Source organism: Pan paniscus, chromosome 4, assembly GCF_029289425.2.
Source record: "Pan paniscus chromosome 4, NHGRI_mPanPan1-v2.0_pri, whole genome shotgun sequence".
NCBI lineage: Eukaryota > Metazoa > Chordata > Mammalia > Primates > Hominidae > Pan > Pan paniscus.
Genome location: NC_073253.2, coordinates 150,924,601 through 150,951,687, shown reverse-complemented (window position 1 = coordinate 150,951,687; position 27,087 = coordinate 150,924,601). Strand labels below are relative to the sequence as shown.

The 27,087-nt window shown below is 42.1% G+C and overlaps 1 protein-coding gene across 2 annotated transcripts in view; it reads right to left on the bottom strand.

Moving 5' to 3' along the window:
• The window catches only part of SGCD (sarcoglycan delta), a 1,033,257-nt gene extending 1,006,744 nt beyond the window's left edge, over window positions 1–26,513 (bottom strand). For both annotated transcript variants that reach the window (XM_008954393.6, XM_008954394.6), the window contains exon 1: window positions 25,232–26,513. The gene's annotated coding sequence lies outside the window, so the exon portion shown is untranslated. The remainder of the gene's footprint in view (window positions 1–25,231) is intronic.
• Between the last annotated feature and the right edge of the window lie 574 nt (window positions 26,514–27,087).

Genomic DNA, 27,087 nt, shown 5'->3' with positions numbered 1-27,087 from the left:
ATATCTCATTTAGTTTACACAATAAGCCCATGATTGAGACAAAGCAGGGATTACTATTCCTAACAGATACATCAGGCAACAGAAGATTAGAAAAGCATTCATGGTCACAGGTCCCTGCCAGGTCAAGAGCAAATTCAGGACTCCAAATGATAGTCCAGTTCTCTTTCCACAACATTTGGCTGGCTTCCCATTTCAACGAGTATTTTCTCCTGGTACTCCCCATACACAGTCTGCAAACTCAAAGGCCATAGGAACGCAACAGGCAATATCAATGAGTGAATCATGTCAGTGCAAGACAATATGGAATGACAGGGGACTATGGCAAAGTGGTGGATGTTTTGGGAACTCTGCCTAAAAACATGTCAATTGAAAAAAAAATGTAAACGTGACATGGGTCAAAAAACATGCACATTTGGGAGGAGGACCTGGGGGCTGGTGATTCCAGCATTGTACATGCATATCAATGTGTATCCAGGGTATAATAGAGCCTCTAGACATAGAGGCACACCTGGGAACCCTATCCCTACACGATTGAGAACTGAATTCACAAGGGAAACTTGATTCCTGGTTTTGAGAGCCTCACAGGCTACTAGGAAATGGCAGACATTCCTCTCTAAACATCACCTGCTCTGTGAAGCCTCTTGTCAGCTCCCCACTCCTGGTCAGAATAAGGCAGGCTTTCTTGTAGGTCCTCGTGGCCCTTTGTGCACATTGCAATGACAGAAAAAAAAAATGTGTTTGCAAGGCAAGAGAAACTATTTGTGCATTTTACTCCAAAACATGGGCTTCCCTGAAATAGCACATTGTCCGATCCTTTTTAGAACCAATAAATGATTGACAATGAAGTATAGAAGGATTCCATAAAGTCCAGGTACTTTGATAACACACAAACAAAACAAACAGAGCTAGTTGAGATGAGACCCATTTCTTTCTTTCTTTCTTTTTTTAGACAAAGTCTCGCTCTGTCACCAGGCTGGAGTGCAGTGGTGCAATCTCGGCTCACTGCAACCTCCATCTCCTGGGTTCAAGCAAGTCTCCTGCCTCAGCCTCCCGAGTAGCTGGGACTACAGGTGCGTGCCACCATGCCCAGCTAATTTTTGTATTTTTAGTAGAGACAGGGTTTCATCATGTTGGACAGGATGGTCTTGATCTCTTGACCTCGTGATCTTCCCTCCTCGGCCTCCCAAAGTGCTGGGATTACAGGCATGAGCCACTGCGCCCGGCTGAGATCATTTCTTATTGTAACCAGAGCAATCACATCCTGAGCACTCACTACTCTTTAGGAGTTAGCAAAGGCCAGTGGTTAAGGGTACAAGATTTAACCTGCATGCAAATCATAGTACCACACTCTATGTGCTGTGTAATCTTGAACAAAACTCTTCTAAAATGCTCTGAATCTCATTTTTCTCTTCTATAAGAGAGGGATCATAACATCTACCTCACAATGTCATTATAAGGGGCCAATGTGAAAAGCTTAAGGGGTCCCTGACATTCAAAAGTTAATTTATCCAGCAAATATTGATGGAGGGTCATCTACTAGGTGTTAGAAATACAGACCTAGCCCTTAATATCATGGTGCTTTTATTCTATAAGATAAATACTGATTAAATCATCACAAATAAATTATAACTGTGCTAAGTGTTTTGTAGAAGACTATGGTCCTATGGGGGTTAGGAATCAGACCTGCCTAGGAAGTGGGAGGTCAGGAAAATGGGGAAGTAACTGGAAGGGCAACAAAAGAGTGGAGAGCTAAAGAAAGAGTAGGTATCAACCAACTAGGTACAGAATAAACATCTCTGAGCAGAAAGATTGGCCTGAGTAAGGAGGGGTACCAAGGGAAAGAGGATGGTATGGCAGAGCAGGGCACATGCAAGAAATCATAGGAAAAGCAGACGGCTTGAATGATGAGATCTTAGGGGAACATGACTCTGAGGTGGCCAAGTGGCAGCAGGAGCCACACCATGCAGAAACTTCTAGACCATGTTCTCAGAGCAATGGAAAGCCTTGGAAGAGTTCTAGCATGCACTGATCAGATCATGTTTACTTCTTAAATACATCATTCTAGCAGCATGCCATATGGAGAACAAGGCAATGGGAAGTGGGGAGAGATAGTTAAGTGAATATGACACTTGTCCAAATGAGACACAAATGGTCATTTTGGCTAAGATATTGGCAATGAGATGGGGAAAGTGGGAGGATAGTGCTTAGTCAATGTTATATAGATCATAACTTGCTTTTTTATTATAGACATTGCATATATTATCTCATGTAATCATAAAATCCCAGTACAGAAGGTTACTGGTCATGTTTAGCATACAGAAAACAGTCTCAGAGAAGTCATGTGATTTGTCCAAGGTCACACAGTTCACACAGTGGGCCATAGGTTTGACTTCAAAGCACGTTGTACTATCCCAGCCTGCCTTTGGATGATCAGACTAGTCCACAAAATTAGTAATGCCTTTAAAAATGGCACCATATGAGTTAAAAATGTAACTACAAAAAAGAGCAGAACCTTGGTTCTTGTTTGAGCAAAATAATGTGTGTGTTTTTCTTTTTTCTTTTTTTTTTAAAAAAAAAAAACCTTGATATAAAATCTATGCCACAGGCTGGCTATGGTGGCTCACGCCTATAATCCCAGCATTTTAGGAGGGATTGTTTGAACCCAGGAGTTTGAGACTAGCCTAGGCAACATGGCAAAGCCCCATCTCTACCAAAAATATAGAAAAATTAGCCTGGTGTGGTGGTATGTGCCTGTAGTCCCAGCCACTGGGGAGGCTCAGCTGAGAGGATCACCTGAACCTGGGGATATCAAGGCCGCAGTGAGCCGTGATTGCACTCCAACCTAGGCAACAGAGTGAAAGTCTGTCTCAAAAAAGAAAAAAATAAAATCTATGCCACAAACGCACACAATCATTTCAGAGTTCCACGGTAACTTTGAGACACAGGTCATCTGAATGCTTAGGTACATAGATCAAGAGGTATAAAAACACGCATATCCATATCCATTGATAACTTGTCAAACTAAAAAATGTAAAACTCCTGATAGCCAATACTTTTGCCACTCATGTCCCTAAAACTATGCTCTTTAATAGTCTCTTATCATCATACTTGAAAATAAATGCATCTGTTACTCACTTGTGTGCATATTCAACCAAAATATTTGGTAGTTGTATTTACACACATAGGTGTTAAGCGAATATAAAACAGTCAAAGAATCACTTTTTGTTTAAAACAAAAACAAAAACGGTCAGTCCTAAGTACCTAAGGAGTTCTGTAGCAATTCCAGAGAGGAAGCATCATCTCATCTACATTTCTTACCCCATCCCCTAAGACCACCATCTTTCTTTTGCCCCAGGAGTCACCAATCCAAATGCTTGCAGAGGCCATTTGGAGAAAGTAAATGAATACAACAGGCTGTGAGGGTAAGGGCTGTTATGAACTAGCAAATGACAACTGGGATGAATTAGAACAAACCTACACACACACACAGACTTGAGGACTCCCAAGTAACTTTGGCCAAGGGCCAAAATTAGCCCACAGAGGCCTCAGTGTTTGCTACTCTACAAAGAAAGATCCCTAACTGCTCAAACATTATTAAATGTAATGTACTTTTTAAATATCTATTTTATGATATAAAGCATGGCATGTTTTAGAAATTCTCATTCTTCTGGGAAACTGCCATTTTAAGATGCTGTTCTATAAATATAGACTAGAAAGAGGACCCTTAGAGAAATCTGGTTCTTCATATACTAATTAAAAGGGACAAATACAGGTTATTTTTTTCTTCCCAAATTAAATGCATCCTTTCATGCATCTCCAGGGTGGTTCCTTTTAACTATCTATGAGATAAGGGAAAATTATATATGGAATATGCAGGCTCTGGTCTCTGTTTAAACAAACTCTCTCCCCTATGGAATGACAAGATGCAAAGGAATGAGCAATGCATTAACTTTCTGTACATTCGTAGAACAATCCACCCACAACAAAACTATTGTTTATGTAAATGGTGTAAAAATATCTTTTCTATTTGCAGCACATCTGTACATTCATTTTGAAGGCATTTGATTACACAAAATTGTTACAAGTGCCCAGATTCTAAAGGTAACAGTGAAGGTTTGCTTCATAACTTGCTTGTTAGGCTCCTAAGACTCTTCACCTCCCCAGATAGACTAAACCTTTAAACTAAAAGTTAGTTTAAAAGTTGAAATCATTTTAGAATCTTTAAATGGAAAAAAATGGATGTATTACTTTTCTCAGACAAACAACAAGAATGATTCATAAAGAAAGCAGTGACAACTAAAGTCATTACAGCTTCAACAAAAGCAAAGCACATTTGCTTTAAAACTTGATTTAAAATCAGCTGAATCTTAAATAAGCTTATGAGTCTTGCAGATTGATCAAATCCCATAATTGTGGAATGTGTAGGTTTTGGTAAAGAGTCTGCCAAAATATTTCTTGATAAATGAATGAACAAGATGGGGAAAATGTGGGATAGATTATAGTGAGATTAGGATAGTAAATGTACACCAAGTCAACCCATGACAAAGAACTTCCATTCATGAATGATATAAAATTGAAGAGATTAAAGAATGAAGGAATCTCTCGCAGTCAGCCATAAGGCTCTGTCTGCTGCCTTCCCTTTTTTGGCTGCCCCCCTTTAAATACATTTTAATGGACAACTACAAAAACGTCTGAAATCAGTCATGCTTGTCAAATGTGTGCACATTACAAGTTTAATACACTGAATGAAATTCTTGAGTTTCAAATGTATGTAAATAGACAAGATTATAGGGCCAATAACAATAAATGCTTGACAAGGATATATATGTGTTTCTGCTCTAAGTTCAAAACCGAATCAACTGCATAATCATATGCCAGAGAAGTAATCTGACAGTTATTCAGAAAAAACTAAGAGTTATACCTTGATGCCAAGCTCCTCTTCCATTGCAAAGGAGTAAATAGCATGAAGTAGAGGGAGTAGCATGTGTTTTAGTAGTTGATACATCTCCAGGCCTTGATACTTGCAAGCTGTGTGTCCCAGAACTTAAGTCTTAGTTCACCCCTCTATAAAAATCTCAATAATAATTACCTCTTAAGGAGTAACAAGGACTAACATTAAATATAATAATAATATTAACAATGACAGTAACATCTATCACTTATTTGAATCATTAATTGCTCTATACTATGTAAGTATTCTGCATGCATTATGATGTCTACTTACATCCCATCGCAGTGTTTGCCACATAGATTTCTAATAAACCACAGTTGTCATTATTAACTCCTAGCATTACCTGGGAAAATCATTCTCAAATGTTTGCATCCCCATAGCTCCTTACTCTCCTATTACTGATCCAGAGACTTTTGCCATTGTGAGGACCAGTTTGATCAGAAGTCGTGCCTATGACTCACAGATCTTTTAAAATAGGACTTTTCTTTAGAACTACTATTTCTTTTCTCTCTTCATTCATGAGGTCTCAGGAAGTATAGCACATCTTTCTCAACGGATGGTCACATGTGCCTCTTGATCTTCATCAGCTTGGGCCATGATGGACAATGACTTTCAGTCTCTTTGTGGTGTCCCCCAAATGAATTTAACATATGTGACTTGGACTGCATGTTGTATCATATCATTCGAAACAGAGCCTCAAAATGTGTTGAAAATCCATTTCCCTGTTTTGGAGTGAGGTTGTAATGTAAATCAAAACTCTGACCACACCCCAGATTTACTGAGTGAGACCTCTAGGAGTGGGGCTCGGCAATTTGTATTTGAAAAAGCTTTCTAGGTGATTCTGATGTGTGCTAAAATTTGAGAACCATACGCCTCAGGTATGTCTGTGGTAGTAGTCAGATTAGGTAGGATAGAGAACAAGATCACTGAAGGAGAGTACAAGGAATTCATCAGGATATTAGGTAAATTATCTATATAAATATTTCAATCATCAAGAAATGTGGCCAGAGTAGTTTTAAGGAAAGAGAGAGAGTTAATCAGAAGCAAAAATCTTTAAGAATTTAGGAGGAGGCATAACCTAAGGGTTTCTAGATGACCATAACAAGAAAGGGTAGTTGGTAACACAGTCTAGTGGTTTGAACTTCAAATCAAACAGTACAAGGGAAGGTCTTTGTGGCCGGAAGAAACCAAAAAAAAAAAAAAAAAGAAACAAGAAAAAAACAAAGGTCAGCAGCCCTGGTCAGAGTTGGAGTGTGGTATAAGATAAGATGGAGAGGTAGGGAAAGGATTTGATTCTTACCCTAAGGCTAATTGAATATAGCAGAATAATTTTAAGGTGGTCAAAAGTGACAGGTTCAGATTTGCCTTTTCTGAAATGTTATTCTGGCAACAATGTGCAGATAGAGATAAATGGTCAGGCTATTAAATTTTTTAGGACCCTGGTTGATTAGAAGAGATAGGGTGAAATCTTGAGAAACGTCAAGGATAATCTCAGATTTCTGTTTGCACAACTGGTGCCATTTGGCCAAGACAGATAAGGGGGGAGGAGCATCAGGAGCTAGGAAAACAACTCAAAGATTTCCCATAAATATTATCTTATCATAATCTGACAGCATGGAATATGACAAGCACTACTTCAGCTATAGCTACCTTATGTTGAAAGAAGACTGTGGAGCCAAGATTTTGAGGTTCAAATCCTAGCTCTACCACTTTGTAGCTGGCAATTCTTGAGCAAGTTAGTTCACCATCTCATCTTTAAAGTGGAAATAATAAGACTTACTTCATAAGTGAGAATAAAAGGTCCCTATCCTCCAACGAAAAGACTGATAGTTCTGCAGCTATCATCACAAGAAACTGGTTTTAAACCTATACAAATTGATCAATGACAGCTTTGTATGAGTACACAAGTTTCTAAAAGCCAGCTAATCGGTGACACTCCCTCCTTCTGAAAGTCAATCAATTCCAGAAACCTCACTTCCACAATTAAAGGGCAACCAGATTCCGAAACCCTCTGCTTCCGAAAGTCAAGCCATCCCTGAACCCCACTTACTGTGTTCTATTCCTATTCTGTCCTCCAGGCCTCCCACTCCATTAACCTACATTACATTTTGTTTAAATTTCTTTCCTTTTAAATTTATCTTAGAATATGTTGTGTTACCTTATATATATAAACCAGAAAAGTAGGATTGTTTTTATCAAAATTCAAAATGTTATCATAACATAAATAATATCATACTGTTAGAGTAGGCAGATGGCCAGACATGAGCAGGGTGGAGAGCCCCTGGAGGAGGAAGCTCTGGAAAATCTCACACCCCAGAGACCACCCAAAACATTCATGCTGGATATGAGCAGAAAGGAGGGAAAATGCCTGTGCAGAAAAGAATGCCCCAAAACACCCTAAAGACACCCAGTAATTGCTGACTCTGCAGTTAACCTGTCAGAATGTGGCCAGCTACCTCCTGATAAAACAGGAAGAAGGGCAAAGGGGAAATTCCTAAGAGATACACAGGCACAGTAAGTACAGATTTAACTGCTATATGACCTTCCTGGGGTGGCAGTAATGAGCATTCCCTCCATTAGGGAGGATTCCTATTGATCACTGGGCCCACACATACACATCATCAAGGGGCAGGAAGGAAGATTCCTACAAACAGGGGCAGGAACTAGGTGGGCAGATGGCAGAGACTTAAGACAAGAGACAGGAACTTGAAGGAAGAGTCTGACATCATAAAAACCCACAACACAGAACTCTCAAGGCTATTGGCTAGTTCTCTTTTGAGCAGCCTGCTCTGACTTGTCTTTCAGAGTATACTGTCTCTTTAAATAAACTCTACTACTACCTAACCCTGGCTGCTACTGTCAGCCCACTCCTCTCCTGGAGTGTTCTTTTTTTTTGAGACAGGGTCTTGCTCTGTCACCCAGGCTGGAGTACAGTGGCTGGACTGTACTCTTATTCCCTTAATAAACCTTTTGCTCACTTTACAATTGGTCTCTTGGCTGAATTCTTTACTCCAAGAAGACTAGACCCGAGGACACTCACACTTCTCAGTAACAATACCATAATTTACTTATTATTATCCAATATTTTGATCCTGATGTTCATCTTTAGGTCAGTGTATGCAGTTGTATCCCATTCATTCTCTTTGTTATGTAATCCATTGAATATTCTACAACTTGCTGATTCACTCTCCTAATGATGGACATTTTATTTTGGTTATTTCCATTTTCTTGCTATTATAAACAATGTTTTCATAAATATTTCGGTATGTGTCAACTGCAGCACATGTGCAAGAATATCTGCAGTGTGTACACACAGGAGAGGATTTTCTGAGTCACAGAGTAGGCCAATGTTTTATTTCACAAGAAAATGCCAAAGTATACTCCTAAATGTTGGAGAATTTACATTCCCCAAAGCAATGTATTGCAGTTCATTCCAACACTTTCAGACTTCTTAATTTCTTCTAATCCAGTGAGGATAAAAGATATCTAATTGATGTCTCATTTTGCATTTCCCCAAGTACTAATAAGGTTGTACAACTGTTCATGTTTTTCCTTTTCTTAGTAAACTTTGCCCATTTTCCAAGAGGTTGTTTATCTTTTCTTAATGTTTGGTAGTAGCTTTTTATATATTCTACCCACAACTTCTTAATCCTGTGTTGTCAAAAAAAAAAACTTTTCAGTTTGTAACTTCTCTCTCACTTTACGTGTCTTTTGAAGAACAAAATATTAAATAAAAGATTCGTAAAGGCAATGGTTTTCTTTAAAGTATGTAATAAAATTAACAATCCTTTAATAAGATTGATGAGGAAAAAAAGAGAGAAATAGAAAGGGAGGGAGAGGAAGACAGAAGACAAATGGCCAGATTATAGAGTATCTTAGGAGATTAGGATTCTGCATTTGATTAGCTACCTGCTCTTATTATCTAATATTTTGTTTTACTCCAAAATATTACACAAGTTAGAACATTATCATAATATCATATTATATGCACAATGTTTAAACTCACTCACATTTTTACCAGTTTATTTTACCAACCATTCCTTCTATATCAGCCTTCTGGGATTATTTTCTTTTGTAAGTGCAGTCTCTACAAGTTTCCTTAGTAAAGATTTCTTTCTGTGGAAATGTGTTTATTTTTTTCCTATTATTAAAAGGAAAACAATTTCAGCATGACAGTTATTTTGTCTCAGGGCTTTGAAGACATTATTCCAGATCTACTTTCCTCCACTGCTGCCATTGAACAGCCTGCTGTCAGTATTACTCATGGTTCCTTTGCAGGTGGATCTGTCTTTGCTCTCTGAATGCTTCTAAGACCTCCTCTTTGTGGTTTGTGTCTACAATTTCACTACAATTTGTCTATGTGTGGATTCACATTTTATTCATCTTATTTGAACTTCCTATATTTGCAAATTAACATCATTCATCGGTTTTAGAAAATAGCCATTATCTCATCAAATGTTGTACCTCTTTTATTTGCTGTTTTTCTGGGACTCTGATTAAACATCAAACAAACTTTTCAGCTTATCCTTTCTGTCTCTCCACTTCTCTCCCAGATTGTCCATTTCCTTCTCTCTCTGTGCTGAATTCTAGGGTAATGTCTTCCTGTCTATCTTCCTCCAACTTCAGCTGTGTCTACAATGCTGTTTTACCTAACCAGTTCAGGGTTTATTCTACCAATTCTGTCTTTCAAAAAGTTCTAACAAGTTCTCTGTAAAATCTTCCTAATCATTTATTATGGTCTTTTATTGTATGGTCATATTTTAAATAATTGCTTTTTACTCCTTCAAATGTTCATTTATTTTATTTTATTTTATTTGAGTTGGAGTCTTGCTCTGTTGCCCAGGCTGGAGTGCATTGGCATGATCTCGGCCCACTGCAACCTCCACCTCCCAGGTTCAAGCGATTCTCCTGCCTCAGCCTCCTGAGTAGCTGGGATTACAGGCATGCGCTACCACACCTGATTAATTTTTGTATTTTCAGTAGAGATGAGGTTTCACCGTGTTAGCCAGGATGGTCTCGAGCTCCTGACCTCGTGATCCGCCCACCTCGGCCTCCCAAAGTGCTGGGATTACAGGCGTGAGTCACCACACCTGGCCTACTCCTTCAAATGTTCATACACAGTAATTTCATATTCTCTGATAACTCTAATACCTGAAAATCTTAGAAGTTGAAGTCTGTTTTCTTTCTGATATCTCTGATTTATATTGGCTGGTTTTCATGTGTATTTTTGTCATCTTTAATTGTGGGATCCTTTTTTTATCTTCACCTGTGAGATTCCTGTAGGCCTAAACAGGAAATGCTTTCCTCCAAAGAAGATTTACTATTGCTTTTGTTGGAAGCCAAAGAAAGCTACCAACCAAGGGACACTTGGTCCTCTTGTAGGTCCTGAGTTCTTGCAGGAATCTTGGGTTCAGATTTCTTACTTTCTGGCTCACAGCTAGCTTGCTCAAGGCTGATTCTTAGATGCAGCAATATATGGGTATTTGCAGTTAGAACAATTTTGGTTTTCCTCATCTGCTCCTTGCTCAGCACTTCCCACTTTGGCTTCAGTTCAAGGTTTGTTTTATTTTAAGGTGGTGTTTGCACACATAGAGGGATGGAGATTTTCTTTACTTGCTCCAGGCCTAGCAGTGCATTGAAACCCAGGTTTAACTATAGTCTAGGTGTTTTGTAGCATACAGGCCCATTGAGGTAGTCTGTCAAGTGAAAATATAGAATATTTGTTTTTAATTTATTGTTGTAAGATTTCAGGTGATGCAATCAGGGTCATAAAACTTTTCACTGTTCTCTGATGACATGTTATACATTTCACCCAAATACATTGCTCTTAGTTTGTGTTATTGTGACATAATGGGAAATATATATTTGGTCTCCGACCTGTTTTCTGAGACAGTGATCCTAAAATTCTTCTAGACTGAGGAGCTAGAAGAATCTTTTGTTGTAATATTGGTCTTTGAACTTAGTTCCTGACACAGAGCTCCTAAGACTTTTGTAACTTCCCGGTGATAGGAGCATCTTTTGTTCTAATGAGACTTTGTTGTGCTCCTGGATAGCCTCAGCATGGGGGCTGGTTGCCAGAGGTCTCAACTATGTGATTGTAGGGTTGAACCTTTATAATAACATGGAAAGGAGATGAGAGAGGCTGAGTTGATCATCAACGAACACTGATGTAAACAATCATGACTACCTAAAAAAGCTTCCATAAAATTCCAAGAGGACTAGATTCAGAGAGCTTCAGGATTGAACACATGAAGATTCCTGGAGGATGGTACACCTAGAGAGGGCAAGGAAGCTCCGTGCCCCCAACCAAACCTTACACTATGTATCTCTTACATCTGGCTGCTCATCTGTATCCTTTGTAATATCCTTTATAACAAACCAGCAAACAAATGTTTCCCTAAGTTCTGTGAGCCTCTTTAGCAAATTAATGAAATCAGAGGAGAGGGTAATAGAACCCCAATCTACAGCTGGTTGGTCAGAAGCACAAGTCACAACCTGAAGCTTGTGATTGGCATCTGAAGTAGCAGCAGTGCTGTGGGACTGAGCCCTTAACTTGTGGGATCTGACACTACCTCCAGGTAAATAGTGAGAACTGAATTATAGGACACCCATCTGGTATCTGCCGGAGAATGGCTTGCTTGGTATGAGGTGGGTGGGGGGAACCACAAACATTTTGGTGACTGAAGGTAATCTATGTTGAGGCTTGTAACGAACGTCTGAACGTGGAAGGAAAAACATTTGCTTTTTTCCTACCTCAAACATTGATACTCACTTCCTTCTCTGAATCCTCATGGATTCATTGTCTCTATCATCCAGTATAAGTCTTAATCACATTTAATAGTTTATCAATCTCAGTCTGCCCTGGGTAAGTATTTACTGCTTCTGCATTCCCCAAGGACAGAAAGCATTGTCTTTACATGTCTTTTATTCTCCCAGGAACCCAAGGACAAAATGTCCTTGATCAAAAATGATTATTGGTAATTTCATTGTGTGGGAAAAAGTACATACAATTGAATTAAAAATAGAATTTTTGACAACAAGCAATAAAGGTGAGGAGTAACTATAGACCTTCTCTTTTTCCAAAATAATGTATCTATTTATCATAAGTAAAATCAACAATGAGAATTATAAACACCTAATACCCTTCTTAAAACCCTAATTTAAGCCTTTTCTGTAAAACTTCCCAAGTGAAATGGGAGGGAAAATGTTATCATCACTGACTTTGTAAACCAAAAATAAACTTCTAAGCCCCCTAACCAACTGAATGGACCCCTCCTCTCAGCCAAGGGCATTCCAAAGTAAACCTGAAAAACTACTTCTGGTGGCCAGGCACAGTGGCTCACGCCTGTAATTCCAGCACTTTGGGAGGCCAAGGCAGGTGGATCGTCCGAGCCTAGGAGTTCAACACCAGCCTGGCAACATGGCAAAACCCTGTCTCTACCAAAAATACAAAAATTAGCTGGGTGTTGTGGCACACATCTGTAGTCCCAGCTACTTGGGAGGCTCAGGCATGAGAATCACTTGTACCCAGGAGGCAGAGGTTGCAATGAGCTGAGATCACACCACTGCACTCCAGCCTGGGTGACAGAGCAAGACTTAGTCCCCAATTAAAAAAAAAAAAAAGAAAAGAAAAGAAAAGAAAAAGAAAAAGAAACCTACTTCAGGCCATGATGGGAAAGTGGGGTGGGGGTCAGACATGCTTCATGATAACCTTCCCCCTTTGGAATTCAGGCACAACTGACCAGCATTACCATTAAAACAGAGACCTTAAGAGTAACCAAATAGATTCTTTCTAGAAATAAGATACCAAATTCCAACCTGACTTCAGTATAGCAACACATGACAGATAGTAGGCCCTGAAAGAAAAATAAGTGGTTTACCCCAAAATATATTTCTTTGAAATATTTGGAAATGGCCCCACAAAAGTGTCTCTTACAGGGAAAAATCCACATTCTATAGAGAATTCCCTTCCTTTTCCAGGTCTTTTCCTGAACCAGGAGAGATTTAACTAAGACTGTGGCACCTTTTAGGGTCTGATGAAAAACATTTACCATTTATTTTCTCTGAAGCTTGCTACCTGGAGACTTCATCTAAATAATAAGAACCTTGTCTTCCACAACCCCCCTTAACTATAAACATTTCTTTCTGCTGACTTCAACTCTTCAGGCAGAGATGAACCCTTTCAACCAATTGCCAATCAGGAAATCTTTAAACCCACCTTTAAACCCAGCCTCCACTTCAATATGTCCCACCTTTCCATGTCAAACCAATGTACACCTTACATGTATTGATTTATGCCTCTGCCTGTGACTTCTGTCCCACTAAAATATGTACAAACCAAGCTATAATGCAACCACTTTGGGCACCTGTTCTCAGGACTTTCTGGGGCTGTGTCATGAGTCATGGTCCTCACGTTTGGCTCAGAATAAATGTCTTCAAATATTTCACAGATTTGACTCTTTTGTTGACACCTTGAAGGAAAACAAAACTCTTAATTTTGCATATAATAAATTACACTTGTTTCTGGATGAATATTTTCCTCTTTCACATTCCAAAACAAGAGACAGGAACCAGTGATGTATGTTTTACTACAGGTTTCAAAACCAAAACAGACCTAATGATACAAACACAATCCCTCAGTGAATAAAATTACAAAGAGTATAGCTGCTCAAGACCAATTTGTAATCAGAGCATCAAGCCATATTGTACGAAAATGTCAGTTCTGGCACAGCCTTGATGAGCTAAGATTGAGTGCATGGGCCAGTTTATCATATTATCCTGACTGCCCTCTTTTAAAGCTGGCAGGCCCAATTTGAGTATAAAAAGGATTTCAGTTTGAGTGATTTTTGCATCTGAAAAAGAACCACCCAGACTGATAATGCTTTTCATTGCTATTTTTTTCCTAACAGAAATAAATGCACGGAAAACATTCAATATAAATATTTTCTCAACATCAAGTGGTCCTAGATATGTTTCTACAACACTTTTCACTATAATGTATAAAAATAAAAATCTTGCTAAGAGTTGAGAGATACTTTTGTTCCTAACAATAGGCAGGGCATGCTGGCTTCTGTCTGTAGTCCCAGCTACTCAGGAGGCTGAGGCAGGAGGATCACTTGAGCTCAGGAGGTCGAGGTTGCAGTGAGCCATGATTGTGCCAGTGCACTCCACCCTGAGTGACAGAGCAAGGCCCTGTCTCTAAAATAAACAAATAAAAACATATGTCATTCAATAAAAATATATGAATGCATTTCAAACATTTGGATGCAGTTTCCTTTTATTTCTGTTTGAGCTAGTGGAGGTTAATAATGGGGAAATCACAGCAGAAGCTTCTTTAAGGTAGGGCAGGGAGGCAGAATTGTCTAGTAGTAATTCCCCATGCTATAATTTCAATTATTCTACTTCCATCAAAATAAATGGTATTAAAATGATAAAAATCTATAAGTTTAAATATAAACTCAAATCTCCTTCCTACTTGAGATGATATGGAAATTCCCAGCAAGTTTTAAAACTTGCTCCTTTAACAAATTTCACTGAGTTTTCTGCCCACTGGTCAGGATAGAGCTGCCTCAGTCTCTTCCATCATTTTTACACTAGCCAAACTAAAGCATTCACTTCTTTATTCAAGTGTATGTTCCTTGACTGAATAAATGTTTACTGGGTATATTTACACTTTTTTCAAACTCACCAGGATTATAGGCAACAGAGTTTCTCTAAAATATCCTAAATTCTGTAATGGAAAGTGTATTTTCTTATAATTTAACAACAGCCATAGAGCTTTCTTTAAGCCTTCTACAGAACCCTAGCTGAGGCAGGTTAGATGGAATATTTCATTTTTATTGCACGGTTATACATTACCCTTAAAGCAGCTCTCTTAGGAATCAACAGCCCTCCCCTACCACCTACTCACCCACTGTATTCCTCTGCTTTCAGCCCCACTGGCTTCCACGCTGGTTCTCAACTGTGAAACTCACAGTCCCACATCACAGCCTTTGTACATGCTTTTCCTGCTGCATGGAAAGATCTTTTAGCAGATACTTGCTGGACAACATCCAGCTTTGGTCTCAATTACACACAATTATTTATCATTCTCAACCTGTTCTGGGTAAATAAGTGCTGTCTCCGTATTCTTCAAGGGCAGGGACCATTATCTTTACTTGTCTCCTCTCTTTCCAGCATCCCAAAGTCAAAATAATCTCAACAAATAATTGTTGGTGATTTTGTGGTGTGAAAAAAAGTTCATACAATCTTAAAAACTGAATTCTTGAAAACATGCACAAATGAGGTACAATTTGGCTTTTAATTTAGTGAAGCCTTCCCTGCCCCATGTTTCCTAATATTTTTTCTCTCTTTCTCTTTCTCTCTCACACACACTCTCTCACACACACACTCTCACACGCAAACACTCTCACATACTCTCTCACACACTCTCACACTCTCACACGCACTCACACACTCATATACATACTGTCTCACACACATACTGTCTCACACACTCTCACACACACTCTCTTACACACACTACATGCACACTCACACACAACTCTCACACACTACATGCACACTCACACACAAAACTCTCTCACACACTCACACGCTCACACACTCTCTTACACTCACATGCACACTCACACACATACTCTCTCACACACACTCTCCTACACACACTCACACACACAGTCTCTCTCACACACACACTCTCACAGACTCTCTCTCTCTCTCTCTCAGAGGCAGGCCAGCTCCAGAATCTAGCTTCTTAATCATTACACTTTATCACAGCCAAATAAATCTCAGTACATTTATATAATGGTACATTATGCAGCTCAGAAAAATAATGAGGCAGCTCAATGGAAGCATACATGAACAGTCCCCAAGATGTATCATTTACATAAACAAACAAGGTACATTATGTGCTGTCACTTGTGTAAAAGAGGAAAAACATGCTTTTTGTCCACCTATATCTTTGGGAGGATGCAGAAGACACCGGAAACATAGTTGTACCAGGAAAAGGGGAATTAAGGACTTGGGATCAGGGATGAGGGCACATTTACTTTTTACCATTTTGTATTGTTTGGCTTTATAACATGCACAAGTAGCGTTAAATAAATTAAAAATCACCATCTCAAAAAATTCTGCCCCTAGTTCAAGTAGTCATCTGAGTTTCCAGAAAGGGTTGTTCATACATTGGGTATGGCAAACTGGGCTCTACATTCAGTCCTTATGTTAATGCCTTTAAACATGTGAGTAATGCCTTCTGGGTTGAGGAAGGAGAAGTGGTCCAGAGAGAGATAGATAGAGGGATTAAGGGCACTCAAGTTGGCATCAATGCTTCTTCCCTCCTCCAGGATCTGTTGCCTAATTATTCAATCAAAAGAGTCTGCAAGGCTCACAGAAAAGCCATAGGGCCCTCAACACCATCCCAGCTCCCCCACTGTCCCATTACACCACAAGTTCCCACCGCCAAACCCATATATGGCAAATTAACCTATCACTTAAATCTCACTAAAAAATGCTACATGAGGGGAATGGAGGTCAAAGTCAAAGGGAATATACTATGAGTGATCAATGACAACAATCTGCTGACAGACTGAAGCTCAGTCATGACCCAGAGGCCACGGTCAAGGGTGCTCTCACTCACAGGCATGAGTGGGTGTCATGAGCCTGAGTTCTACACTGGCTCTGCCACTAGCCTGTCACGGGATCTTGAACTAGGAAAAACAGCTCTGCCTCCCAATCCTTACTTTCTCCATCTATAAAAATCTGTAGTGTCAGACTAGGTAAGTGATTTTCACAATGTGCTTTCCAACCCATGAGTGTCATGAAATCAATTCTGAGTACCATAGCATGATTTCTTTTTAATGAATGGGAATAGAATGGAAAATATCAGACTATACTGTCTATAGTAAGAGTATGATTTTTCAAAACTTTTATTTCAATGATATGGGTGAATATATTGTGTCTCCACATGTAAATGTGCAAGTAAATAATAGGATAAAGCAGAATAGGGGATATCATTAAATTACGCATAGTAAGGGTGAGTGTTATATTTTTTGAAACTTTTGTGTCAGTTGCATGTGGGGTATATACTGATGACATAAAATACCTTAATGTATTTATCTTAACGTACCTCATAGTCGTTTGCAAGCCATAGAAGAAGGTATTCTCCAAGCTCTTTTCAAGCTCATTGTTTTATAAGTCAATTGGAGACAATATTACCTAGTAAAGTGTGAAAATAAGGAAGTCTGGATTCAAAGCCCTGTCCTGCCATTTAGATCAGTGAGGATCAGGTGCAAATTAACTTGCCCAACCCTCAGCTTGCTGTGCGTTCTCTAAAGATCCCACTTACAGACGTGAATGTTTGGGAATAGGGAAAAGGAAAGAGCACTCACTTTTCCTCCTGCCCTTCTACATTGCTTTCCAGTATTTTCCTGATCCCGACTATCACCTTTTCTCTATTCTGGTTAATCCCATCGTTATTTTTGTCATCTCTGTGGTGATTTATTAATTCCTCTACCCATAACCACAACATCAACTTACTGGAAATATGAGATGAGAAAAATACATGTACATAACTTAGAACCATGTTGGCACATAGTGGATACTCAATAAATGGCAATAGTAACAGTAGAAAAGTAGGAGGAGGAGGTGGTAGAGGTGGTGGTGGTAGCAGTGACAGTAATATTTATCCTCAATGCCCATTAAAAGGTGAGAAGATAGGGTGAGATATTAGGTCTAGTTATTAACAATATCCTACTCAGGAAATCTTGCATTTCAATAAAGGACCATAGAAAACATTAAATTATTTGAAGGCCTAAAGAATTAGCATGCAATGGAGGAATTTTAAGAAACCTATGAGATAGGAAAGGGAGCAATTTGTTATGGTGTTAGGGGAATAAAGAGAGGTACCTCTGCCTTGCACCTGACCCTTAGATACCAAATCAGAAAATAACACCAATAATCTCAGCCTGATTATGGTAGAAGGGCAAAGTGAATCATAATCTGGGCCTTCTTTCCTTGAATAATCAGAGTCTTGTTAGTTTGGGTTGGTTTGGTAAGCTTTTTGGGATGCAGGGAAGATGCGAGGTTGAGATATTTCTTCTGCCTTGTCAGCCCTGATTATAATGTTTTCAAAGGATCATGTGCAATATATCACACCGATGATCTGTGTCTTACTGTCTCCATAATATTGACACCATGTGATAAAGATCTGTGTGTTAACAATGTCAAAGTACACTGCACATGTTTCTGTGTCTGAGGATGTAGTTAGGCTGAACTATTTGGTCATACTCCAAAGCATCCCAGGGGTAGAAAGAAGGATCCCAAGGTGACTGCTTCCCATCTAAAAAAGGGTTAAGAAGAAAGAGGAGCATCATCTGATCATGACTTTGCCAATGACCCTGTGCCAGGGGATTGGCAATGAACATCCATACATCTCTAATTCTCAAAATATCACATACAAGAATATCAAAGGAGGATCCTACTCCAGACACATTTTCTTGTTTGAAAACTAGACTGTGAATCCAAAAAGCCCATAAAACCTTATGGGCTAGGACCTGCCAAGATGCTCTCCAACAAACACCCTTGACTATAGGAGTTTGCCCGATCAGCAAGTAATTTCAGGTCTGCTTCTCTCGTTTTCAGCAAGAGCTTCATCTGGGAATTGTGCAGTTGCAGGCTGTGTATCTACCTATGCTTGCAAGCCTGCCTTCAAAGCAAACAAGTAGCTCACCAAGCATGTGTTAATCACTCTCAGCAGGCATTAAGAGTCCTGGGCCAGCAGCCAGAAACCACTGGCATTCACACTGGCTGTGGCACTAACTTGCTGGGTGACCTCAGGCAAGTCCCTTTCCCCCTCTGAGCCTCAGTTTCCTCATCTCTTCTTCAAACTGATTGGACTAGATTATCTCTAACCTTGGTTCTCACTCCTGAAAGCCTATTAATTTTTAAAACTTTTGGGCTGAGAATCAAACGTGTCTTTCTGAGCAACTAATTAAATGTAAAGATAAAATCACATTAACTTATACATCAGAATGTCCCTTCTAATTACATCTTAAGCAACATCACAAAGAAATTTGCCGAAAGCTACCAACATAGTCAACAACTACTGATACCATTACATGCCTATGTGAAGAACTGGAGCCTCTAGGGACACATTAGACCTCATGGCTTTCAACTCCTATGTTTGGATGATTTTTCTTTTAGCATTTAAGGACAATGGCCACTTTTTCTGAACCACATAGAATTAGCTCAAAGTTTCAATTAGTCATCCAAAAATGTTTTTGTGAGGTTTCTATATGTCAGGCACTGACCTGGGTGCTGTAGATCCAACTTCCAATAAAACCAGTCCCCTGATCTCAAGAAGCTTATATATAGACTGAATGGCAGATACAGAGAAGTAAACAGACAAGCATACTCCAGTTTAAATGGAGGAACACATTATAAAGACATCTAACACAGTCTTTGAGGACTCAAGGGAGATTTTTCCCAAAGAAGCAATATCTATGCTGAGACCTTATAAACAGATGGGAGTCAGCCAAGCAATTGCAGCAGGGGAAGGATCTATGAAACATTCCAATTGCTAGAAAAGTAAAAGCAAATATTTGGAGGCGATTTCACCACCTAAAAATTATCCCCCAAAGTTCAAAAGATTCCCACTCTTCTCTTCAACATTCTCAGCAATGGGTTTTTAAAAATACAAACCAGAATGTGTTTCATATACAACAGTGTCTTAAAGTATAAGGACCAGTGACTCACAGCAATGCAATAGTAAGGGTATGGGGAGTTTAAAAAGGAGAGATCTGGATTCTGTCAGTCTGCTACTTAGAATCTGTGTGGGCCAAGTAGTGGCTCACACCCGTAATCCCAAAACTTTGCGAGGCCAAGGATGGAGGATTGCTTGAGCTCAGGAGTTTGAGACTAGCCTGGGCAACATGGCAAAACCTCCATCTCTACAAAAAAAAAAATGCAAAAATTAGCTAGCTAGTCGTGGTGGTGCATGTCTGTAATCCCAGATACTCGGAAGGCTGCAGTGGGAGGATGGTTTGACCCAGGAGGTGGATGTTGCAGTGAGCCAAGATGGTACCACTGAACTCCAGCCTGGGCAACAGAGCCAGACCCTGTCTCATATAATAATATTAATTAATATAATTAATAACAATAATAATATTATTAATATAATTAATAACAGTAATAATATTGATTAATATAATTAATAATATTCTTATATAATATAATAAAAATAAAATAAAGAGAGAAACTGTGTGAACTGGCCAAACTGCTTAACCTTCCCAACATCAGCTCCTGGGTTAAATGGAACCTGGCACATAGCAAATACTTAACAAAAAGCAGTAAAAATGCTAGCTGACAGGTGCACAGGACACCATGCTAAGCACTTCAATCATTCATCAAGGTAAATCCTTGCAACATAAGACAACCTATTACTGACTTCAACTTGTACATGAAGAAATGGAGACTTGACGAAGTCAAATCACCAGACCAAAGTTATAAAAGCAAGGCAAGTGAGGGTAGGACTTGACCCCTAGTTGTCTTCACTCGGGGCCCAACTTAACCATTAAGTGTTTCCTTTCACCTTTTACTTCTCCACTGCCAGTCATGCCAGGAAAGTAGGTTCTGACAACTGAAATGGCAAAAAAAAAAAAGTGTCCAGCATATTAATGAAGCCCTTTAAAAATATAAGGTATTCATTGGTTCGTGTTCTATCCATAAATGACTGTGGTTATTTAAAATACATGTATCAGAGAGTTGCTTATCAAAGCTACCTAAGGCTCAATTACCACCCTTGAATAAGAGGTCAGGGTTAAAAGCAAAATATTCAAAAAGATAAATTTGGATCTGAAAAGGGAAAGATGACAAAACAGTTTGCTGGACAAGATGTCTGGTACCTTTGGCCACTTTTCAATGAAATAGAAGGGAAAAGATGTTGAGGTCACTGAGAAAACAATTTAAGTGGGCCAGAAAGAGACAGAGTGTGTGTGATAGCTCCTTTTTACTTGCAGAATGAGGCACTGATCTATTCTGAGGGAGTCAAAAGCTTAATAATGAAGGGGAGGAAAGGGGTGTTTCTTACACCACAGCTACATCCACTAAATTGGGACACTGAACTTGATACTTTTGACATAGTGACACATTGGCCCTAGCTCATGGCATCATTTTGTGTCAAGTATTAGTACAAATGCCGACACTCATGCACTGAAGGAGCATTTGATGTTTCCATAAGTGCTTTCCGACTTGGCACAGGAAAAAAAACAAAAAACAAAAAAACAAGTATAACAAACATCACTGTGATTGCTATACTTCTCAAAGAGCTTGCAAAGTTGCCTCCAGGTGGGCCTGCTTGTTTCCTTGCATATCAGTGGGCTGCAACACGCATGGAGTTTACTACTTTTTGCATTTCTATTTGGCTGGAAGCAGGAGGGACTCAGAGTTCTCCTCTTGAAGCTGTCTGGAAGGGATCCAGTGTTGGAATCCAGGAGTGAGGGAACAACTGGGGAAAATGGTAGTGTATAAATAGGTGTAGGCTTGGGGCATGGGCTAAAAATATAGATCTCTGGCCTCTCTGCCCCAAGGTTTTGATTCAGTAAGCCTTTAGGGGAGTCCAGCAACTTGTGTTTTGACTAAGATGTAAGTGACCTTGATGATTAGCCACACATGACAACTACTGGTGTGGTGAGAAGAAGGCTGGACTGAGACTCCAGACTGGGTGCTGGTCCAAGTTCTGGCACCTACTGGTTATAGGATCTCTGGCAAGACACTTCCCAGTTTCTTCAGCTACTTTTGTTTTTCTCAAATGGTAGAGTGGGGAGGGAGAATGCTTGGGAAAGATCTCCAAGGACTTTTGGCTCCATCAGCCTAGAATGGGGTGTTAGGATTAGCAGCTACCACAGTACATAATTAGGACCAGAGATCCTGAAGTCAACAACACCTGGACTCAAATTTTAGCACTGTACTTTCTAGTAGTTAGACTGCTGACAACTAAAGTAATTTCTCTGAGACACATTATATAATTTCTCAAAGTCTCAGTTTCCTCAGCTAAAATGCAGATGATAATAACAGTGCCTGTGGCATAGCTTTCTGTGAGTTTTAAATGGGCAGATAGTACATGAAGAATGCTGAAGGCAATGCCCTGAGGAGTCCTCAGTACCTGTTAGTTGTGAAAGCCCCTGACAAGGTCAACCAGAGGAGCCATCTGCCTTCCCCTGGAACTACTGTGATTAATGAGGCTGATGAAGGTAACCCAGGCTGAGCGACTTCCTTGGGCTTCTCCTTTTATCAAGAGAAATTCACAAGAAATAAGCTTTTCTGGAGAGAATAGCATAAGAGAGAGAGGTGTTAAACAGTATCTCTTACGAAGAAATCCAGAAACAAATTAGAGAAGGGTGCTATACCATCTACACCACGTGTATCAAAGCCTGGTTCAGGGACCACCTGCTTTAGAACCAACTGGGGCACTCAAAGTAGCACATTCCGGTCCCTATTGGAACAGGCTCCCAGGGGAGTGGGTCCAGTAGTCTGTATTTCTCGGAAGCTACTGAAGAGATTTTTCTAAAAACAAGGTTAGAGAATCATTGGCAAATATTGTCAGTGAGCCAAAACTCTGCCTCAATTCTCCAACATGTATTTACCCAGAAAACTACAAACAAACAAAAACAATGACTACAAATGCATTTATGCATGTGTGCATTTACCAAGAATCTGAACTTCCTACACTTGTGTCATCTCCAGTGGGTTCCAAGTGGGTGTCCAATTTCTGCATAATTCATGACTCCCCAGAGAAACAAACATGAACCAAGGGCTGGCTACTTTAGGATCTGGACTATGTCAACGTCCTTAGAATGGCAGCATGGTTTACGAAAATTAACTACAAAAATAATGTGACTTCAGGGCACCTCTCTTTTCCCACCCTTTCCCTCCTCCCCATCTGACTTCCCCACCCATTCCCACTCCTTTCCCTTTTTGTTCTCTTTTCTCACACTCTTCTTCAGATTTATTTTCCCTTCCATCCCTTTCTCTCTGCCACTCTTGCCTCCTCTTATTCTTTGTCCTGTCTACCCTGTAACTTTCCTGTCTTCTCTCTGCCCTCCCTCTCTCTTTCTACCTCTGTGTGTCCCTACCTCTCTCTCCATCTTTCTGCCCCTCTCTCCCTCCCTCTCGTGCCTCTCTCTCTTTCTCCTTTTTCTTCTTACTCTCTGTACTACTGTCTGACTGTCTTTCTATAATGCACAATATCTCCCTGCCCATTCTCCTCTTGGCCCCCAGCTCCTGGCTCCCTTTCAAACGTCAAGGCTCCAGCATGTTTCTGGAGAGGCATGCACCCCATGCTAAATCACCCAGTGTGTGCTACACATCCAGGAAATCACTCTACTTAGATATCCTTGATGATCTGCTGCCAGAGGCCCTGGGTGAGGAGGGCTCTCCTTAGGAGGGAAACTAAATTGGGGCTGGAAGGATGCAGGAAAATTCCAGAGTATTAAGGCAGCAAGGCTAAACAGCTGTGGTCTCCAGAACTTCCTCTGGAGGGAAAGCCACTGGGGCAAGCGTCAACAGCAGAGGGTTCTTTTGTGTTTTGGAGTGTCCATCACTTTGTTTCCAATATACAAACATCTCACTTCACAGTAGGTCGGCAGCGATGTGGCAGCGCCAAGTGTGTGCTGGGAAAGCATTAGCTTCCCCAAATCTCCATCACTCTTGCCAAAGCCAACCAACCTCCTAAAAATACAAAATCTAAGTAAAAACGGAGTGCCTGCTATGTATGTAGGTTCCAGACAACTCTCCCTTTCCCCCAATTTCCCCTCGCCACACACACACACACACACACACACACACACACAGCTGCTCTACCTTCCAACTGGACATCCACCTCTAAATACCTCCTTTATAGACATTCCAGAGCTTCTCCCATGAATGCGGATAATTGTCCCCAACCTACAAATGAGTAAGCAGAGGAATGAAGAAGTTACTGGGCAATTTTGGAAGATGCTGCTTTGGAGGGGCCACAGCTTTAGGGGATTAGAATATTTTGCACTTGGCACACCTGAAGTCACCGAAGAAAGGTGAGTTCAGGTGAAACTTTTTCAAAGCTCAACCGCGCCCTCTCCTAATTTGTCTCCCTGGAGGGTGCAGAGTTTTCTAATTTCTTCCATCCAGCTCTTAAACTCGACTTGTCTCCACACTCACTCGCACACAACACGTGTACGCCCATACCTGCCCTTGTGTATGAATCTCAAGATAAAAACGCCTGGTGTTCCCGCAACTCCCCCTCCCTTCAGTGGAATACAGAGGAGCGAAACTATGAGTTTTGGCTCGCCGCCCAGCCGGAGGAGCTGGAATACTGCCACCAGGGATCGTGGGGAAGGCCATTGCTCAAGTCCGAGGACCAGCCAACTCCGTGCTGCCCAGCTGAATGGCCTCTCAGTTGCCTGCAAGTTGAAACCTCAGTCTGGCACACAATGAGGCCGCTGTTTTCCGACAGGAGGCATTTGGATGCCTCACACACTCACCCCAAATCGTGCCTGAGTGCAGGGAGCGCATTTCCTTACCCATGTTCAGATGCACCCCTAGAAGCAGCAGAGGCAGCCCGGGGCTCGGGGAGGGAGCCGTTCCCCTCCCCCGCGCCTAGCCACAGGATGCCCGCGCAGGCCACCTGTTGGACTCTGTCTGGACACCCTGTATTGTGCGCCCCTAAAACCCGCACCGCACCGCGGATCAAGACAATCGGGCATTCCGGAGGCTGGATCCGTCAGCAAAAGATAAATTTCACTAGCACCTCCTACTCGGGCTACCTTTCCTGGTGCCCCCACCCATGTCTCTCTGTCTCTGTCTCTTTCTCTCTCACACACACACTTCTTTAATATACCAACAGTCTTTTTTCTTTAGTGAAGCGCGCTTAGGCTGCCCTAAGGGCTAGGGCTGCCCACGATCTCTTAGCGCGCCCAGGCGGCTGCGGATCTCTAAGCGCTTATGCTGGGAGCTAGCTTAACGCGCGGGCGGCTGAAAAGCCCCAAATGGCACGTTGGTGAGGAAGTCAGCGATCTGCTCTAGGGAGCCCCTTTTCTCCTTAGGAAGCGGAAGGGGACTCCCTCCTTGGCTTAGAGATGGCGGGAACTGGGGAAACTCCCGCGGCAATCGAGTTGGAAGAAACAATGTTGCATTCCTCTGCCAATGCCAGATTAAGCGCAAGGAGACCCAACTTTCTCCCGTCTCTGCCGTCCATGCAAGCCGCTAGCTGGGGGTAAAGGGCGCCTCCACTAGTGGCCTACTCACCCCTGGGTATAAACGCTATCCCGCAGGGCCACCAAGCCGACTGGTGCGCGCGGAGTCCGCGAAACGCCTTGGTGTCTCGCTCCTCTCCTGGGCCACGCGGCGAAGCCTACGCACTCCAAGCCGGGCAACTAAGGGCAGTCGATCCCATGGGTGGCGAGTTGGCAGAGGGCGCGCCGCCCGGGTGGGGGCGCATCGCTCCCAGGTCTGGCGCAGGCTGCGGCGGGGAGAGGGGCTCACAGGGAAGTTGGCGGCTCTGGGGGCGGACTTCGGACTTCGCGCTCGCTCCGGCTTGGGCGTCCGGGTGCGCCCTCCGGGATAGACAACGGACTTGCCAGCGGAATAGGGGCCGGCGCCGGCCAAGCGGCTGCGGAAAGCCTCCGCCGGCCGCCGCCTAGAAGAAGCGAAGCAGCATCGCGCTGCTTAGAGCCCCCAGTAGCAGCTGGAGCAGACAGCGCGCAAGAGAGCGGGGCTGTTTCTCCAGGCTGTGGGTGTCCCTTGCTCACAGCCCAGCTCGCTTCAATCCGCCGTGCCCCTCCTCCTGTTCTAGTCCTCCTCCCCGCCGGTGCTTCGCCGGCTCGCCAGGCTCGCCTGGGACCAGGGGCTGAGCGGAAGGCGGCCGCAGCTCCCGCAGCATGGAGGGCGATCTCGCCGGCTCCGACTCCGGCTCCAGCTGGGGCTTGGGCTCGGGCTCCGGCAGCGGCAGCAGCGGCAGCAGCGGCCGCCACCTCCCGCGCGCCCACGTGCCGGAGTCCCGGTGTGCGCGCTCCGGCTGGCGGGGCGGGAGGGAGGGAGCGAGGGCGAGCCGCGGGTGGGGGCGGCGGGGAGAGGCTGCACAGTCGCGCGTTAGAGGGGAAGCCGCCGAGAGGCTCCCGAAGGCGCGGGGCTCCTCGTCTGCAGCTCCAGGAAGACTGGTGTGCAAGGCTCCCCCAGCTCCCCGCTCCCTTTGCAGAGCGGAGGGAGCCCCAGCGAAACGCGGGCGGGGTGGGGGGAGCGCCACTCCGCAAGATCAGTCGGCCGCGGCGGCCAGAGGCGAGTACGTGTCTCCGCCAAGGGGACCGGTTTCTAGTATCCTTGAGCCCCCTCTCCACTCCCGGGAGAAGAAAGGGGTTAAGAAACACCGGGAGAAGGAGTGTCCGGATTCCCAGCGAGAGCTTGTTCTGGCTTGCCCCTCCTTCCTCTCAGAGAAAGCACTTTTCCCGTTAACCAACAGACTCCAAGGGTTTCTCCTTCCAGGGAGAAGGGAGGTGTCTTGCAAGATGGGCCTGGCAACCTCCAATCAATTGACAAATAATTCGTGAGCACCCACTCTGAGCGACGCCGGGCAGCGTGCGGAGCACAGGGCCCTCCGTAGTTGGGTGTAATGTTGTATTCTCTGCTCTGCGTGCCCTTAGGCAGGCTCTCCTTGGGCCTCATTGCCCTAGCCATAAAATGAGGTTCTTTTATGATATGAGTAAGAAAAACAAAAACACGAGAATTTTTCAAAAGACAATTTAAAAAATGGGTAATAGCTCAATACTAACAAGAAGGATAATTAAAATAAGAAAATTTCACAGTAGTAGAAAATGAGAACTTTAAAGAGACAAAGTTAGCAAAACACACATAATACTGGACACCATGTGCGATTACTTAGACATCATTGTCTCCAATCTTCTCATCTTAATGGGGAAATTGAGCCTCAGGGAAGACACGTGGCTTCCCCGCTGTCACACACATCCAGTTTGGTCAGCCCCCAGTCTGGTCTCCTCCTGCCAGTCGTGGGCTTTTTCTGCCACAGGCCAGTACACAAATTATGCTCAGCATTACTGAGCCGAGTCATCAGCAAAAGAGGGGAAAGGGAGAAAGAGAGAGAGAAAGAA